Genomic DNA, 18869 nt, shown 5'->3' on the forward strand with positions numbered 1-18869 from the left:
AGCAGGTGCCCCAATGATGCTCTAACATCTCAAAGGATGTGGCATTTGGTGCCCCCTGAGGGTACTCATTCTACTTTTGGATATCTGAAATTATGAGGACGTTCTCTCTGACTCTGCATAGAACTCTGTCTCTTTAAAACTTCCATCCATCGCTCCTAGTTCTCTCGCTCTTTATTATATAGAAAAAGTCTAATCTCTACAATTTGGAGGCATCTGTAATCACCCCAATAAGACATGGATTAAGCAGTGGCAGAAGAGATGAAGAGAAAAGAAAAGGTCCAGTTGACATTTTAGTGTTACCAAGGTTTTTATGCATCTTAAAATCGATGTGCGAAGTCCCAGGGTGGACCTCACCATCACCTTTTACCTTTCTATAATGTGATTTAAGTTAGGTCATGGGCCATTCCATTTCACTGGGGAAATGTGGAGACAGTACAGGAGAGAATGATACAGCATAGATGGAGGCTTGGAGCAGGGACTGTGCATACTCAGGCTGCCTGGGCTGGAATCCTGGCTGCAGGCATCTCCAGCTCTGTGACCTTAAGTAACTTGGCTACTAAAACTACAGACACTTCCAGGGGCACGCGGTCATGTTCAGTTATTGCACAGTCAAATACAGAAATTGAACATAGTGAAAGTAGGGTCCTGCCCTTCCCCTTTTCTGTCTGGTAGTAACTAAATTCTAAGCAGGCTTCTACATGTCGTGATAATATCAGGGAAGAGGCATCAGGGCCATAAGCCCCTGCTTTGGCTCTTTGTTGGGGACCCACACTGCTTTTGTTGCTGACATTGCCTCTGTTCCATAGCATGGAATCCACATCACATCTGTTGATAGCATCCGGTGACCTATCTACAGGGCAGCAAGGCCCTTCCCATCCCCTCCCAGGGCAGTCTCTGGGGACACAGGGAGTTCTAAGGCATTTTCCACGTAGCCTGGACATCTCAGTGGGTCGGTGCTGCTTCTCTCCTCCCAACATCATGCCGACACAGGATTCCCCTTCGAGGTGTGGCCTCTCCCTGACGATGATTGGAATCGGGATTTCCTGAACGCTCCTGGGGTTTCCATGACTCCCATCGCCAGGAGAAGCAGAGCAGGCGTACCTTCCCATTGTCCCCCAGCGTCTGTCCCACTGCACACTCTCCTCCTGCCTGCAGCTCGGATGTTCGCTCCTACGGGACAGGGAGCTTCTCAGACGTCACCCTCCACTCTCCGCAGCTCAACTAAATTGTCAGGCTTGACAATTTAAATCGTCAAAGCAAACCTTGAAGACATTGTTAAAGTTTATGTCTTTAAAAATCCTGTCTTGTAATGAACAAAAGCAAGCTAAAACCAACCCCGGCTTCTGATTATCCTTTTTGACTTTCATGAGGCAATTTTGGGGGGTCAATGGACAAGAATTTGCCTCTGTTTTCTGCCATTAGCTTATCCTGAAGCTAAAAGCCTGAGATAAAAAGGAATTATCAAGGGGAAAACATTGGTTAGAATTTTAAAAGACAGCCCTGTTATAATTACACTTGATCTGCTGGTGCTTCCTCTATCTGGGCAAACGGTTGTTGAGTTAATTTTATGGTACGTCTTATATCAAGGGCACAGTAGGCATGCGAAGAAGTAATTCAGGGGTAGTCTTCAGGCAACTTGGTGTAACAGAGTGGGTCCAAACAGAAATTGAACAAGCTGAATTTAATGCTTGGTGTCTTTGAGTGCTCTGCTGACTTCCTATGCTCAGTTTCCTCATCTGTTAAATAACTAATGCTACGCGAGTCTGTGTTGGATGTAGAAAGCAGTATAAGAAGAGACTGAAACAACTGTACCAATCAGATTTACGAATCACTAGCTAACTCTGCAGGGGACAGCGGCAGCGGGTTCTTTCCCCCAGATCCTTGTGCCTTTCCACTGGGAACACAGACTCATGAGGCGTGGACACGACGCAGACCTGTTCTAACACTATTCTCTTGTGGAAGGACAGTGTCTCCAGCTCCCTGCCAGAAAAGGGGAACTAGGGTTTCTGGTTTTCACCACTCGGGGCCAAGTGGAGGGTGGTGCAGAGGTCTGCACCCGTGGATTTCTAATCCAGCTGAAAGAAGAGCAGAATGGGCACCTCCTCCAGGGGTGTCCCACCTTTTGGTGTCTCTGGGAGACACTGGAAGAAGAAGAGTTGTCTTGGGCCACACAGTAAATACACTGAGACACACAATCACACAAAAAATTCTCATAATGTTTTAAGTAAATTTATGATTTTGTGTTAGGCCACATTCACAGCCACTCCAAGCCACATGCAGCCCCGCAGGCCGCAGGATGGACGCCCTTGGATCTTCAGGGTCCCCTCTACTGATGGAACTCCCTGGGGCTGGCCCCGACTGTAACTGAGCATGGTCAGGCTCAGAGTCCGGCTGCCCAGAACCAGCAGACCACAAAACCCTTTAAAATATATAGCTTAAATCCAACCACAGGTTTACATTTATAGCCGGCACTGGTGCTGAATCAAACAGCTGTGTTACAACGAAGTTACGTGAGAACCTTTATTTTTACAGCTTACACACTTCAGCCACTTGAGGGAACAGTCTGAAGATCAAAAGACAGTCCGCAACAGAGTGGTATTTGTTTGAACCTCCTAGCGGAACTGTCCTGGGGATCTTTGCAAACAAAGCAATTCACTTTATGGGCCTGACCTGTGCTGTAGGTAGGTAGTAGTGATATTTACTGAAATGGAGAACAGAGACGGGGGTGGGGGTCCAAATTTCAGCCTGTGTGACATATGAAACACCTGTGAGAAATCCAAGTGGAGGTAGTAGGTGGGTCCAGGACTCAAATGAGATATAAATGTGAAACCGTAGAACAGGAAACACCCTCCAGGAGAGTCTGTCCGAAGCCCAGTACTGGTCCTAAGGCCCCACAACAGGTACAGGTTCAGGAGAGAAGGAGTCTGAGGAAAATGGGAAACGGCACCCAGGAGAACGCCCGAGGCCAAGCAGAGAGCTGCAAGGAAAAACGAGTGGCTGGTCAGGTTGGTCAGGTCCAGTGTTGCTCAGAGAGTCAAGGGAGGGAGCGGCAAAAGGCACCCAAGCACTGTCAATGTGGAAGGCACTGTGAACCCTCCGTGATGCCCTGGGCACAGTTTCAGTGGCCGGAGGAAGCAGGATTCGGACTCGGACTGAGTTAAAGAGTGAAAGGAAGTCAGCTAGTGGAGACATTCTGTGCAGGCGCCGCTTTGGAGCAGCTTAGCCTGAGGAACGAGGAGAGAAAAACGAGAGATAAGAGGGCTCTGGAAGGGAAAGGCGTGCTGAGAGAAAAATACAGACCCTGTCACACCAGGGACTCCAACTGTCTTGAAAACCATCCTGTCATTATTTTCAAATAATGATGCCATCATTTCCGCCCTCTACCAGCAGTCCCCAACCTTTTTGGCACTAGAGAGTGGCTTCGTGGAAGACAATTTTTTGCACAGACCGGGGTGGGGGGTCGGGGAGACAGGAGGCAGAGCTCGGGCGGTAATGTGACAGGCGTCCAGTTGGCGGGGAGAGAAGTCGGGGACTGTGCTCTACTCCAATAAAACTGGCCTTAAAAAGGCTTTATTCTCTTCAGTAGAAATGCCTGCTACTATCTACTTACAGGTTCAACTGTCAATACACATGGTTGGCTTCCCTCCTCCTGTGCTCTATCACCACATCTGGAGGTGGACATCTCTCAAGTCTCACTGGTACCTCAAAAATGACATGTCCCCTTAAAGAACAGGAATTTTCTCTGTCAGGTCAACTTTACTCCCCTATTTCCTGTAATGGGACATTCAGATTCACTCAAAACCATACCTTCCTTTCCTGTCACCAGGAAACCATCTCAAATTCTCTGGCTTACAGCCTTTCTCCCCACCACTTCCATCCATCAAAAGCCTACCCCCTCTTTAAAGCTCATTATACCTGACCCAGGAGTCTTTCCCCATCCTTCCAACTTGATGCGATTTCCTAACGTTTAAGTCTTCTTGTGTACCTCTCTTCAATTAGATTTATTTGAGAGACTGTCTTATCCTCTTGATTAGACTTTAAACTTAGTGGTCAGGAGCCTCATCTTACTCATTTTTTGATTCATTTGCACAACTAGATACAGCAGGCACTCACTAATGTCTTACTTAATTGGCTCAAAAGCAAATTGTTAGTGAATTCTTTAGATGAAATGAGTTTTTGCCAGTTGTATGCAGGCAGAACAAACAATAATACACTGGAAACTTAAGAATGTACTTAACCGGAGTACAGAAATGAGCTCTTATGTCAGGGCACTGCCAAAAACTGCTTTTCTTTCCTGGAACTAGTATTTATTTAACTTTTTATTATGGTATGGAATATTTCAAATATACCTAAAAGTAGAAAGAATAGCATAATGAACCCCCATGAACCTATCATCCAGCTTCAACAACTTAGGACATTTTCCCAATCTAATTTTATCTCTTCATCAACCCCCTTTCCCATTCTTTTTTTTTCTGGAGCATTTTAAAGCAAACTCCAGACATCATATCATTTCACTTATAGAGAGACCTCTGTAAATATCTCTACCAGATGAGGTTTTTGTTTTATAGTTTAACCACATGTGAAACCTAATGAAACTGATTCTCTTCAGTTAATATTATTTAATATCTGGTCTTTGTTCCTATGTCCTCAATCTGATGCAATCATTTTATTCAGGGAATGTTTGATTTCATAGTTATAGACTAATTTAAAGTGATTTAGTGCAAGGCACTAATCCTTGATTCTTTTAGCATATGTTCTGGAAGACGTTAAGGAGAAAGGGGAGACTCAATTTCTGAGTTACTCAGTCTCCTTTATTTGTTTTCTTCCCTTCTCTGCTACTGCTCTTTTGGATCCTTCCCAGTCTCAGGTTCATCAACAATGGGAAGTGAGAGAAGGTGTGGCAAAAGCTGCTCTCTGTCCCATAGGGTCTCTTGTCCCCTCCTCTCTAAGAACACAGCACTGACACAAGGCCAGGCATGGAAAGACAGCACATCTGACTCTCTTCCAGTTAGACAGCAGCAAGACCATGCAACTTTTTGAGCCAAAGTGATGTTTGCTATTTCTGGGTCATGCCTTTAACTGGAAAGACATCTGCCCCTTCCTTTCCTGTGCCCTCTTTTGAAGGCTTAAAGGCTGATGTGGTACGTCAACTGCCCCCATGCAGATGAAGAAGAGTCCCTAGAGGGTCCAGAGGCCACTAGATGAAAGAGCCTGGGGCCGCGGTTAACCTCGTGAGGAAGAGGTGGCCTGCCACCCTCCAAGCCATCAGTTTTAAAGAACTGTTATTTTGCTATCTATTGCAGCGACTGTTCTGATATTTTAATTAAGGTAGAAGGTAAAACTCAACAATGTCAGTACTAGAATCTAATGAGAGTTTCTGTTCCCAACATCACAGATAATCAAATAGTCTTCGCATATGTTTGCAATTATTACTAGCTATCAATCTGTCATAGAGCAAAATGATCAACTGATGCGGTGAACGGAGTGTAAGCCACGAAAAGCAGCGAAGTAAAGAGCTTGGCTGAATTTGGTTCCAGGCACACATTTCTTTGAATCCTTCCTTGCTACTTTGTGATGATGAAGAAGTTATTAAAACTAAATGACACTTTAAGTCTGTAAAATGGGAATAACAGTTTCCTTGAAGATTAATTAAAGACAATAAATCACATATATTGGAGGGGCAGACACAGTACTTGGCACATGGAAGTATTCAGAAAAGTGCCTAATTCCAACTCCTTGGACTCCTCATGCATATAAGTCACAAGGGTCTGCGATGTTTTCCAGTTATGTAAAATTGCTATAGCCATTCAGGTCTCAAGTGCTTGTCAAAACCCCGCAAAGTTACCCACCGACCTGGATGAGGGGCCTTCAGATTTACAATGCCAGTTTCTTTTAAAGACTATGAGATAAGCTACAGGGAAATGTTGTGGATGAAAAACATGGACCTTTTCCCAGAGTTTATATGCCCACATTGAAGAAATATTGACAGTATATTAGCTAGGGTAACACAGCACACAACCCTCACTGCTCAGAAGGTTGTCTCTTTTCCATGACAATAGGTGTTCCTGGTCAGCAGGGAAGCTCTGCCCCACCCAGTTACTAGAGAGTGCAGACTGGCAGACAAGCCCCAAAACAAAAGTTGGGAGGGATCTGTGAATGAGACCTGGAAGTGATCTTCATAACTTCCATCCACATTCCACTGTCACCTGAGTCCTAGGTCAGAACTAACTGCAAGGAATGCTGGGAAATACAGTCTGGCACAGGAAAAGAGAAAGGAAAGCGGGGATCAGCCAGCAGCCCCTGACATATGCAGTTAGCCTGAAAGGTCATTTACTGAACTATTTTATTTAGCGTCAGCTTGGGCAGTGGGAGGGTGTATTTCGAAATCCTTGCTCAAAAACCTTGATTAACAACAGTGTCTCATAAAAGTCTTTCTATGATACAAGAAACAAATTTAGAAAAGATCAATTTTAAAAGAATCAATCATGAAAAATTCCTGAACCCCTCAAAGTGACTTCAGAAAGTAATGATAATTACTTTAAAATTTAATGGCAGAAAACCTAAATTCTTGTAGTTAGAAAAAGACTCAGCTTTGGAACATTTCCCTTTAGGAAAAATAGGCACTTTTGTTTAAGAAAGCATTTGAACTTTTAAGGAATTCTCAAGAGTGATTACCTTCAAGTTGCCTTTTCCTGAACAATGATGTCCTAGTTAACTGGGTCTTCAGCACACAGATGGCCCACAAACCACACACGTTTGTCACAGCCATCGGCAGCGTCTCGGAGACATATGGCGAAACTCACTAAGAGGCTGAGGACTATTATGTTTCACTATGATGATATTTCCAGAAATAAAGGGAATTACACATTAATAAAGTGATGAAACTATGCAGGTAACCATGACGACTGCTGCAGATTCAATAACACTTTATACTCCTGATGAGTTTTTCCTTTTTTATTGCCAGAAAGATTAGAGAAACTATGAGAAAGAACCCAGAAGCATGTATCTCTCACCTGTGGTCTCAGGGGCAGACGGGGCTCATTTGAACACCAACCGCACAGCCCATTCTGGACAGGCCCCTCCTGGCTCCCACCTGCATATTTACTTTGAGAAACAGTCGAAGCCTGGAGCCCTCGGTCCAAAGTCTTTGAGTAACGTCTGCCCAGAAAACTCTTTCTCCACGTCAAGTCTGATTTCATCGATTTTCTAAAATACATTTTTCTTTTTTTGAATCCTCACAAAAACAAATGGCTTATCTCTAATGACGGGTCCATAGAAATTTCTGACGGCTCTTTAAGTATCTAAATCAAATTTCAGAATATTTGGGAGAAATCATCTAAATCATGCAACTTTCCAATGAATCAAAGTATGTTTTTGTTATTTTTGCTTCTGTTGCTTTGGGTGTGCTGACAAATAAGAAGCCAGGAGTGGGAATAATTATTTTAAAGTTTCTCAAGAAATGTGCAAAACAAGTAACTTCTGTGTTACTATGCTTCTGCATATTTTCCTGTGACTTATGCTTACTATGTATAGATTAACATTCATATCAACACAGAGAAAATTATTCTGGATGGACAGGACATTAAGCGGTAGGAAGAACACCAAAGACCATCATTGTGTAGCTGGGGAGATTTCTGGCCCTGCAAGGGGCATATGTTAGACACAGCATGCTATTCACCTAGAGAAAAGGGAGCCAAGGCCAGTGAGGGGCAATTCTCTACCACTCAAAGGCTGTTTCTCAATCTGCCTTTGTTTTTGGCTTCAAATATGAAACCATCCACCTTCCATCACCTAAAAAAAAAAGCCACATCAATGGGATTTTGTTTTCTTACATTTTGCCTTTCAGGCAGGTTCCTTTTTTCTCTGCTGGTTTGTCCCCTGGGTCATTTTGCCACTCCTCAATACCCTTGTCCGCTGCTGATCTCTGTGGCCCAGGACGCACATGTGACTGACCCGCCTTCCAGAAGAGTCCTCCTCTCTCGGGCCCCTTCCTCCCAGAGCTATTCTCCCACCCGTGCAATGGTATCTTGCCGGCTTTTCCTCCCTGGAGTGTGGGTGTTGACCAAAGCTCCATTCTCAGACTTCCTGTCTTTCCTTCCAAGTCCAGGCTGTCCCTGTTAGTTCTCCTCCATTGACCCCGACAGAGGAAGCCTTCTAAAATGTCTGACCCTGCCCTCCCTCTGTTTAAAATCCTTCAACAGCTCCTCTAAGCTCTTGGGATCAAACTCGTCTTTTTGGCCAGGACACTGGGTGGCTGGGGACCGGCCCTGGGTGATTTCCCAGTGTCCTTGCCTCATTGCGTCTCTTCTTCTGTGGGATCCCACAGTGTGTGCTTTGCCCAACATACGGTGGCGTCTCCTGCCTCTGCAGATGCTGTTCCTGTGCCTGAGTCACCCCTCTTTTCTTTCCCCATCTCTTCAATGTGTGAATTCATTCATCTGCCTCATGCAAAACTTCGACATGTTTCTTGTGTCATAAAAGGTAAAACCTGAAATAGTTTTTGGTGCGTGAGGCTCTCCCAGATCGAAGACCCTCCTTGTTTCCCTGCCCATGGCTCCAGCAAAGCCCCCACCTTTGACTCCTCTTCCAGATACACCCGATTAGTTTGCATCCCCTACACGCATCATGAGTGGACATTCTCCCCAAATCACTGAGTCTGCCCTAGACCTCCAATTTCAGCTCCTGAAAACCAATCTCCAGAGCTCTTCCTCCTCTTCCTTCGGGAAGAGGGGAACTTTTCTCTCTTGATTGGTTGTTTTTTTTTCCCTTGAGAAGAATGAAATGAGTACCCAGAAAAGTCCTAGGCATAACGGTACTAAGCAAGCATTTGTTAAGCAAATATCCACGAATGGGTTCATCTCTTACGATGCTTCCTCCTCATTCCCTGGATGGTGCTCACCTCTTGGGGTCCTTCACAATGGGGTTCTCCCTCTTTCCAGTGTGACTAGGCAGCGAGGACCCTGCTTTTTGTCTTTCTGTTCTGGAGAGCTGAGGGCGTGCTGGAAGATGCTATCTCAGGTGGCGGTAATGACCGGGAGCTCGCTGGGGCACACAGGGGGAAGGCCACCTGCCAAGAGGTAGGGGGGCCAAGCACACATCCACGTTCCCAGGGATTCTGGGGTGAGTGTGGGCTGAGAGATCCATGGGAAAACAAGGGTGATCCCAGAAGAATGAAGGAGATCTTTAGGCTTCTGTTCAAACATTAAACTGTATAACTTAAAATTATCAAAATAAATATGTGGATTAAGAAATTTCTAAGTACAGCCTTCTCACCCCCCAAGTTATGCTCCCCTGATGACAGAAAGTCTCATGTATATAAGAATACGCATTTGCACACGACTTTTACATCCTGGTCAGTGAAGCAGGGGATGGGCAGGGAGAAGGATTTCTGTACAAGTCACTTCTCAGCCCTCTTCTGCATTTTACTGGTCACACCTGAAGCTATTTATTTTTCTTAGTCCTCTTTTCTTTTCCTAATCTTTTCTTCTACCTATTGCTGAATTACCAGGAAAAAGGTTATTTCCTCGCTTTCCCCATTAATCATTTAAGTTCGCTCATGCTCCGTTTCTCCTTCAGGAAAATGGGAAGCACGATAAAGTTGCAAGGATCAAGTAGATAATACCCATAAGGTTCTTAGCCCAGCAAGAGAGAGAAGTGTGGTGCCTGCCAACTCTGCGCCTGGTCCTTTATCCCTTTATGAGTGACAGAAGAAAATGCAAAAGATAACTCTCTGTTAAGGAAAAGGAAAGTGGTAAGTGTTCCAGTGAAGTTAACTTAGCAAGCTGAGCCAACAACTTCTCCGTAAAGCAACGAGAGCTGTCCTTCAGAATTGCTGCAGTTAACCAGTTAATAATCAATCGATCCCTATTGCTCACTCTTGAGTGCAAGGCTCTGTCCTAAGTCAGGTGGAGGGTACAGAAAGAGACCATCAAGGAATTCCAGAAGTCACATCTGTTTCTTTTCTACTCATGTAATGTGCATTCTAACTATATTTCAAAAGGGCAAAGCAGCTTGCAATGAAATGCTCAGGGCAGCAAAAACCAACACAAAACAAAAAAAATCAGACAAAAAATATATGTTGGGAAAGAAGGAGAGGAGACTGTACTGGGAACCACGGGTGAGCTGGCCATGGATGAGAGGACTAAATATAGCATCAGAGAAGAGGCAGAAATAACTCGCATTGAGGAAAAGAAGCACCAGCATCAGGAGAGAAAGTACTGTTTCCATCACTAAATTCGAGGTGGACATTAACGCATCTTATAACACTGAGTAAAATGATAGGAAATATCTCCACATGGATTGGCAGAAAGTGCCTGGAGTCAGACAGGCTTAGTTTGAGCCCCATCTCTGCGGCCCAATGTCTTCCCATCTTTGATGCATTGCTTGATGACTCCAAGTCTCAGCTCCTCATCTGAGAAGTGGTGATAATGACCTCTACCTCTCAGGGTCACTCGGGATGAAATGAGATGCCCTAAAGTAAGTGGCTGGCCCATGGCAGGTATTTAACAAAGATTTCTTTCCTCTCCATCTCCAGGTACACACTGTGGGACTCATCATTATTTTTTGTAAATAGGTATCAACTTCAATAGTCACACAATATTTTTTCATACAAATGTATGCGTCATAGGCCATCTATCTGTATAATTATTTGACTGTCTCCCCCACTAGATTATAAATTCCACAAAGAGAGGGGTTCTTCCTGCTTTCTTTCTGGCATAAGTGGTAAGGAGCACATCACACCTAGTGTGTGCCCTGTCAATGTTTGTTAGAGAAAGGAAAGGCGGCATTCTATTGAGGACTTATTCACATGGTCCAAGAGTGCTGGGGTTTCCTGCTAAGCTTAAAGCACAGTGTGGCTGCAGAGCCCCTCGAGAAAGAATGGCTTTGGCTCCTTTGAGCGGTGGGTGCCCTCAAACATCAACATTAGGTGTTTTGAATGCCTCCAGGCCTCCCAAATCAAAGCTGGTCTCCCTCCAGCACCAGCATTGAAGTGAAAAGTTTTAAGCGACTCCACAACTGACTTTATTGCTTTTTTTGTTCTTCAGATCTACAAGTTTCCAATATTGTAGCCTACTATTTATCACTGTAAATGCACAATCATTCAGCTTCAAAACAGAAGGAGGAGAGTTTATGAGCTTGCCTGGAACATTAATTGCTACTTATATAACAAAATTTCTGTGGGGAACTATGTTCCCAGTTCTCAATGACTATAGCTCATGAACTTTTGAAATCCAAATCCATTTGTATTTCAAAGCTGTCTACAACCCACCAACGAGATACCGCAAAACATTTTACCTTTAATGTAATGTCATTAAGTTAAAAAATATAATCTAAAGTCAAATATTTTGTATCTTCTCTCCTTCCCTCCCTCCCTCCTTCCTGTCTTCCTTCCTTCCTTCCTCCCTCCCCTCTTTGTTCCTTCCTTCTTTGCCTCACTCTTTCCCCTCCTTTCCTTTCCCTTCCCTTCCCATGTTTTTCCAACACAGTTGTTTTTTTCAATCCCCTATATTCCAAGCTGCATTGGCAAAAGCAGCTTCAAAAAAGTGTTAAGACTATGACTCACCTCACTGTAATTCTGTTTATAGGATTTATGGAAAAGTAATGCGATCCAAGAAAATAAAATAAAACTTTAAAAAATCCCACTGACAAGCAAAAAATCCTTTCTGTAGGAAATAGAGTTATATATAAGATTTATACTTTGTTTCATATAACTCAGAGGAAACCCATGTCCCCTGTTAACTGCCATCTCTAATTAGTTACAGACAATTTAACTCTATAAATATTGCCAAGGATTAATACGAATTGACGTATTATGCTTTTAATCTGCTAAGAAATGTTAATATTGATTTGTTTTTCCCAGAATCTTGGGATGCTGCCAGTATTTTACCCCGGCAGGAAGCAAGGTACGGGTGCCATCCTGCAACTGGCCCGTAAGGGTTGGGTTAAGCTGGTTATGCACATTCAACAGGTTTGTCTGTGCGCCATACCCTCCACGCGGCTCAGCCCCAGCCACCAACCATGGTGACATTCCTCTTGTGTTCTTCCACTAACCACTTTCGACTCTACGGAAGCCCAGAGACCAACAAAGTCGAGGGTTCTCAAACCAACTTTAGCTATTCCTCAGAACCCTGTGAGGGGAACATTAAAAAGTACTCATGGTGCATGGGTCCCCTCCTGGACTGAACCCATCAGAACCTTGAGCAAAAGATGTAGACCAAGCAGCGTTGACCAACACAAGTGCAATTTTCATGGCACTTGAGAAGGAAGGCAGTCTGCAGACATCTAGAAGTGGAGTTGTTTTTAAAGGAAAAGAGGGGTTTTCAATGGGGACTGGTGATGGTGAATTTTATGTGTCAGCCTGACTGGGCTAGGTATTTGGATGAACATTTTTCTGGGTGTGTGTAGGAGGGTGTTTCTGGGTGAGATGAACATTCGGATCAGTAGGCTGAGTAACGGAGACGTTCTCCCCAATGCGGGCAGGTCCCATCCAATCCACCGAGGACCTGAATAGAATAAAAGGCTGACCTAGAAAAAATGTGCTGCCCCTTTACTCTGCTGCATTTTGTCATGCAGGGACATCATTCTCTTCCTGCCTTTGGTCTCAGACACAGACTAGAACCCACTGCATTGCCTCTTCTTGTTCTCAGGCTTGTTGACTTGGACTAAAACGATGTGATCGGCTCTCTGGGGGCTCCAGCTTGTTGACTGCATATCTTGGGACTTCTCAGCCTCCATAATCATGTGCGCTAATTCCTTATTATTTGCTCATGTGCTATTGATTCTATTTCTTTGGATAATGCTGACTAATACAAGATCATATTCCTTTCAATCGTGTGTTCCCTTATAATCATATATATGAAGGCACAAAGAAGATGTCTGAGGTACTCTGCAATGAAAGCAAATGGGACAAAGTGACACCCAGTCACAATAAAGGCTAAGAAAGTCCCTACCTGAGGCTTTGGAAAGAAAGTCCTTGTTCAACTGGGGGAAGCTCGGCAGGGATGCAGAACGAATTTTTTTCATAAGAAAATACTTTACATTCTATTCCTATACACACAAATAATCTCATATGATTCTAAAAATTAGGAGGGTGAGGTTATGAATATAACTTATGGGGTAAACGTATTGTCTGACTAAGCTGACTATGGCAAGCTCACCAATTCCTCATTTCTAAATGTCTACTCAAAAGAGAACTAAAAAATATGATAAAGAGGAGAAAGGTAGTGCTCAGTGCTGACGTTAGCAGAAGGTCAAGGACCAATGATTATTGGGTGTCAAATCTCGTTGGCTTGGGCCTTCTCTCTCTGTTCTGTGCCTTCGGTCCTGTGGTCTACACCAGATCTACACTGGTGCTACTAAGCACCAGAATTCATGGTGTACCTGATGGTTGCTGTCCCCTCCTACATGCCTTTCTCTTTTTCTCATCCTGTTTTCAGTCTCCACACCCTGCCCCCATCCCTTCTTTATTTAAGAAGCTAAAAAAAAAAAAGNCTTATGGGGTAAACATATTGTCTGACTAAGCTGACTATGGCAAGCTCACCAATTCCTCATTTCTAAATGTCTACTCAAAAGAGAACTAAAAAATATGATAAAGAGGAGAAAGGTAGTGCTCAGTGCTGACGTTAGCAGAAGGTCGAGGACCAATGATTATTGGGTGTCAAATCTCGTTGGCTTGGGCCTTCTCTCTCTGTTCTGTACCTTCGGTCCTGTGGTCTACACCAGATCTACACTGGTGCTACTAAGCACCAGAACTCATGGTGTACCTGATGGTTGCTGTCCCTGCTACATGCCTTTCTCTTTTTCTCATCCTGTTTTCAGTCTCCACACCCTGCCCCCATCCCTTCTTTATTTAAGAAGCTAAAAAAAAAAAGATTAAAAAAAGAAGCTGAGAAGTGTTTTAGAAAATACATTAAAAATTAGGCATATTAATACGACAGACTCTAAATTAAGGATGGGGGCTATCTGAGAAAATGTGTTCTCCAGTCAAAAACATTTAAGAGTAAAAAAACAAGGTGTGGTATTCTAATTAAGAATGAATCACCCTAAATATAGATAGATAAAGAAAGTAGGGTAAGATAAATGGACTCTTTCTGAGATTCCACTGACAGAACCTTTCAGGCAATACCAAAATCAGGCAACTGGGAAAAAAATCACAAGCACAAAATTTATCATATGGCATATAAAATCACCAAGCTTCACTTTATTATGAGTGACTGCATGAAAAAAAAACGCTTTGTAAATGTGTTATTGGTTTTAACCTATGTTACTGAATAAAATATGAAGAGTTTTGCCACAGCTAGATTCTATAATTTAGATTTTTAGCTTAGTTGCAAGGCTCCCTTATGTAACTCCACAAAATGATGACTCTGGAAGGCTTGAGCTTATAAGGAAAAAATGCCTTCATTTTAGTGATTCCAGTATAAACTTACAGAAATATCAAATTACTTATTGAAAAATCCCAGATGAAGGAAGAAGGAATGTTCTGGGAAGTTGCTGTTGACAGTCTGTTGCCCTGATCTTATAGATGTCTATTTCCCAGGATTACTTAGTGAGGATTATCAGCATTTAAAAAATAAGAATGGCCAGAAGTCTTTTATAAGAATCTTCTCAGAATGCTTTGAAGGGGTTGAATGGTCTTTTTGTTATTTTTCAACCATGTCCAGCACGAGAGGATAGACTCGGTGGCTTGCGAACCATAAGCACCAAAGACATGACACCCAGAGCGCTGGAGCCCTTTGATCTCTTTCTCTCTTGTCTTTTTAAAAAGAAGTACTGAATCTGACTTTGCATAAAAAAAGGTTATCTCAAGAAAATTAAGAATGAATTCAGAGAATACTTCTCACTCCCCAGTGCTCTTCCAACCATCCCACTTTGACCTTGGCCTGCCTTACCCCCTGCATGGTTGTGGAAGCAGGGCCACAGGGAGGGAAGCTGGCATTTCAAAGTCACGCCAATCCAGGAGACTGATCACTGACTACCAGGTAAGGTGAAAGCACAGCTTCATTATCCAAATCCTGAAATGTCAGCCAACTTCACCAGCGTGAGAAGCGCCATCGAAGGGAGACATTGTGCACCAACACAAACACATCCCTCACTGTCTGGAAAACGGCATGGCAACAACTGACGTCAACATCAATGAGCATTTCTAAACTACAACAGGTTATTCTATGGCTGTGCACACTGTGATAAGGCGATGCTCCTCTCCTGGAGCCTAAATCTGGTGAGGTGGAACCTATCAACTGGGCGGTTTACAAGTGCAGAGAGGTACTTCTTCCTATCATCTTCTCGTTATCCACTAACTGCACCTTCACCCTTTGGGCATCTTCTGTCCCTTCAGCAAAAGTTTGAAAAGAAAACACCTAAGAGAAACAACAGTGGAATGCCAATTTCTCCATTACCTAATTTTTCCAACCTGTTACAAAGTGCAACTAATAAAGTCAAGAGGGAACATCATTCCTAGTGTATGTTAAACACTCTTGATAACCCAATGCCAAATTAAGAGGCTGCGCTTTGACAATGTCGCAAATACCCGTCTGTAACTTGCTGGAGAAATGGCACTTCTTGAAGGCCCATATTTCATTAACTTGGCAACACTCTGTTTCAAGGTCATTTCCAAAGGCTCGTCTTGTGCAGAGCAGCATGCGTGGAGCAGCACTAGTGTGGCACCAGGTCAATCCATTAGTCATTGCTGGAGTGAGCTTTCTGTGGAGAGACAGGCTGCTTCAGAGTCAGATGGGCTTTTGAGAAGCATGCCAAGAAAACTTTAAGATTTGAAATGTTACGGAAGAGAAGGTCCCTGTATCTTTTAATTGTCTACTGCTTTTGTGCAGAAGATTGCTTTTCATGTTTTTTATGCAAATAGTATATATCTGCCCCGTGTGAAAACCAGCTTAAAAAATGTGGTGAGTTTGTGCATATGTCTTCAATTGAGCATAGTGCTGAGTGCCAAACTTCAACCAAGCTGATCAGACTGTAGGTCTCTGTGTAAAAGCCTAAAGTGGTGGAATCTAGTTGCTATAGCTGCAAATTAAACAAATAAATGAGACACCATGGAATGCAGCAAAATATCTGTGGTCTGATTAGTTCATATTTGCCATATGTGTGAATATTAGCAGTCAAATTCTGAATTTAAGCAATGTTCCTTTGAGTAGGTGCAACTGAGGGGAAATGCTTGAAAATAAGATTTGGATTCTAAGATCAAGGACAACTATCTTACATTTTATTCGAGCTTTTAGGGAAGTGCATGAAGTTTTTACATTAGAAGTACATATGAATTCAGGTTGGCTAAAAATATAAGGTTTCCACCAGGGCATTTTTCCTTGAAGCTTTAGACAATTTGACACGAACTTGTTCCTTGTTACTTGATAATAAATGGAAATCACTAGCTACTAACTTTCAACATCTTACGTGATCTTGCCCTATTCTATCCTATTTTAGAGGACTTACATGACTTACATGTATAAGGCTTACTATGTGGCCGGCCTTGTGTTATGTACTTCCACGGCCAACCTGATGAATTACCACACCAAACACTTCAGTTCCCACTAGTGGAACTGTTTTCACAGAATAATAAAACCAGAGAAAACTGGAGAGATCATTTGACTCAGTCTTTCTTTCTAGGTGACCTTTGTATCTGCGTCTATTAGAAACACAGCATCAGAAACACAGTGGCTCTTTTGGGTTAATCGGATGTGATAAAAAGAATGGAGCAGAAAAGACATTCTGTTATGTGTGGTGATGGCAGTGGGGTCCGTGTAGAGAGGAATGCACACTACCACCAGCCGTGCTATCCTAATGCATAGAGATAGTTAGCAATGTGAGCAGCTGCACTTGGGTGTATGGGATTGTAGATATATTTCTAGCTCACAGAAAGTAACGCATTCGCTACGGAGGAAAGGGGCTATATTAAGGGGCAACATTCCCACCAGCTGGCTAATCCTTGCACATAATTTATGTGTTTATTGGACGAATAAATGCATGAATAATTAATAAGCAAACAATGTGATAAGAGAACTCACAGGTGTGTGAATGAGGTGTTCTGAATGCAGTGAGAAGGCACCCAGATGCCCAGGAGCCTGCGGACTGCTTCAGTCACTCACGGGTGGTGTCCAAGACAGGAATGCATTGGCCAAAAAGTCTGCTTAGTTTTTCCCCTAAAATAAGACACGTTTTTCATTCCCACCAATAACTTTAGGGATTTGGATACTTTGAGCACGTTGGCTATCTTCCATGTGGTATAACATGGATTGTCTTCAATTAATGTCTACATTTGATTCCTATCAACTCCAACTGGTCTACCCAACCACCGAGCATCACCTAGTGAGAAATCTCTAGCATGAAACTTCGCAAACCACTTTCAACACCTTTGATCAATCACAGCACCTTCTCCATACACTGCACTTTTACTTTGCGATTCAGTTGCAGTTTTACCTTTCTTGAAATTATAAAGCACAATATGCTGAAAATGTTGCATATTTTCTTCCACCTTGAATGTTAAAATGCCTACACAAAAATTCACCAATTTCGATACGTTTTTAAAAATGCATGTTGATACGACAGCTGTCACAATTCAGTGTAACAAAATTGTTCTGGATGAAGTTCAAGACAAATAAGTTCTACTAGAGCCATCTTAGGGGAAAAAAAAACAAATTTTTTGGCCAACCCAACAGCAGGGAGTCATTAGAACTTCATCTTTTCTAGAAAGATAACTGAGGCAGCAAAGTGGAGAAGAATGTGGTGAGGAGACAGTGGGGAAGCAAAGAGATGAGAAATGAGCCTGCTGCCTCAGCTCAGTTGAGAGATGATAACACCTTGAACCAAAGCAGGGAGGGCGGTGACGAGGAGGCTGGGGCAGACTTCACAGCTACTTTGGAGGTACATCTGATAGCACTTGTTAACTATGGGGGATGTGGTTAAGAGGAGCTTTGAGATGCATCCTGCCATTATTAAGATGGCAACATGAGAGGAGTAACAAGATTTAGAGGAGGGGTTAATGTAAGGAGTTTGTTTCAATATGTTCACCTCAAGGTCGCTGTGTAGATTGCAGAGGGTGATTGCTCCTTGGGAAGGTGGACCCGGAAGTGGACTTGGGAATGACCCATAACGGCAGAGACCACAGTCATGGGGGCGAGTGAGATCCTCTTAGAAGAGAACACGAGGAAAACAAAGAGGACTGGCATTTGAACCCTGTAGACCAGATGAAGGGATGGACAGTGACACTTCAGCAGAAGACTCAGTTCCTTGCAAGAACCTTTCATACAGCTGAAGACCCAGGGTCTTGGTTCACAGCTGCAGCTGCATCCTGGAGATGCTCGAGCAAGGACTGAACGGGTGTTGTTCAGGTGGTATAAATATCACATGGGATGTGGGTAAGGGGGTCTCTCAAATCACTTTCTAAGTTTAAGATTCTGGGATTCTGTGCTTCCATGATAGAAAATGCAGCTTTTTTCCACTTCACTTTCCTTGGCAGTTATCACAGATGCTTGCTGAGGTTGAAGTTTCAATTAAAAGGGAACTGGAAAGGATAAAGGGATGGACTTCTGCCAAAGAGCTGGGTCTGTGACTAATGAATGATCTGTCTGTGGTAGTGAAGAAGGAAGCCAGTTCCTAAGACAATACCTTCCTCCCGGCCCCACCCCCTCGCCTGACTATGAAGAGCTAATGGCAAATGAATGAGAAACATATGAATTAAGTTTACTTTGAAATATCTATGGATTTAAGGATTAGGGATAAAAAAACTTGAGTAAACCACATTTTGGGTTTTGCTGACCCTAAAACATCTGAATATAACTTACAGACCTTTTGATGAACTCATACTACTGCTAGGCTTGCTCATCTATTAAATGTAGCAAGAAACAGGGCAGAGTATA

At 43.2% G+C, this 18869-nt stretch overlaps 1 protein-coding gene and 1 pseudogene across 4 annotated transcripts in view; both read right to left on the reverse strand.

Moving 5' to 3' along the window:
* AIG1 (androgen induced 1) overlaps window positions 1–18869 on the reverse strand; it is a 208521-nt gene that overhangs the window by 114597 nt on the left and 75055 nt on the right. The window lies entirely within an intron of this gene.
* Window positions 14654–14770, reverse strand: LOC118979012 (uncharacterized; annotated as a pseudogene).

The sequence above is a fragment of the Sturnira hondurensis genome, unplaced genomic scaffold, assembly GCF_014824575.4.
Source record: "Sturnira hondurensis isolate 20B ecotype Veracruz unplaced genomic scaffold, ASM1482457v3 Scaffold0022201, whole genome shotgun sequence".
Lineage (NCBI taxonomy): Eukaryota > Metazoa > Chordata > Mammalia > Chiroptera > Phyllostomidae > Sturnira > Sturnira hondurensis.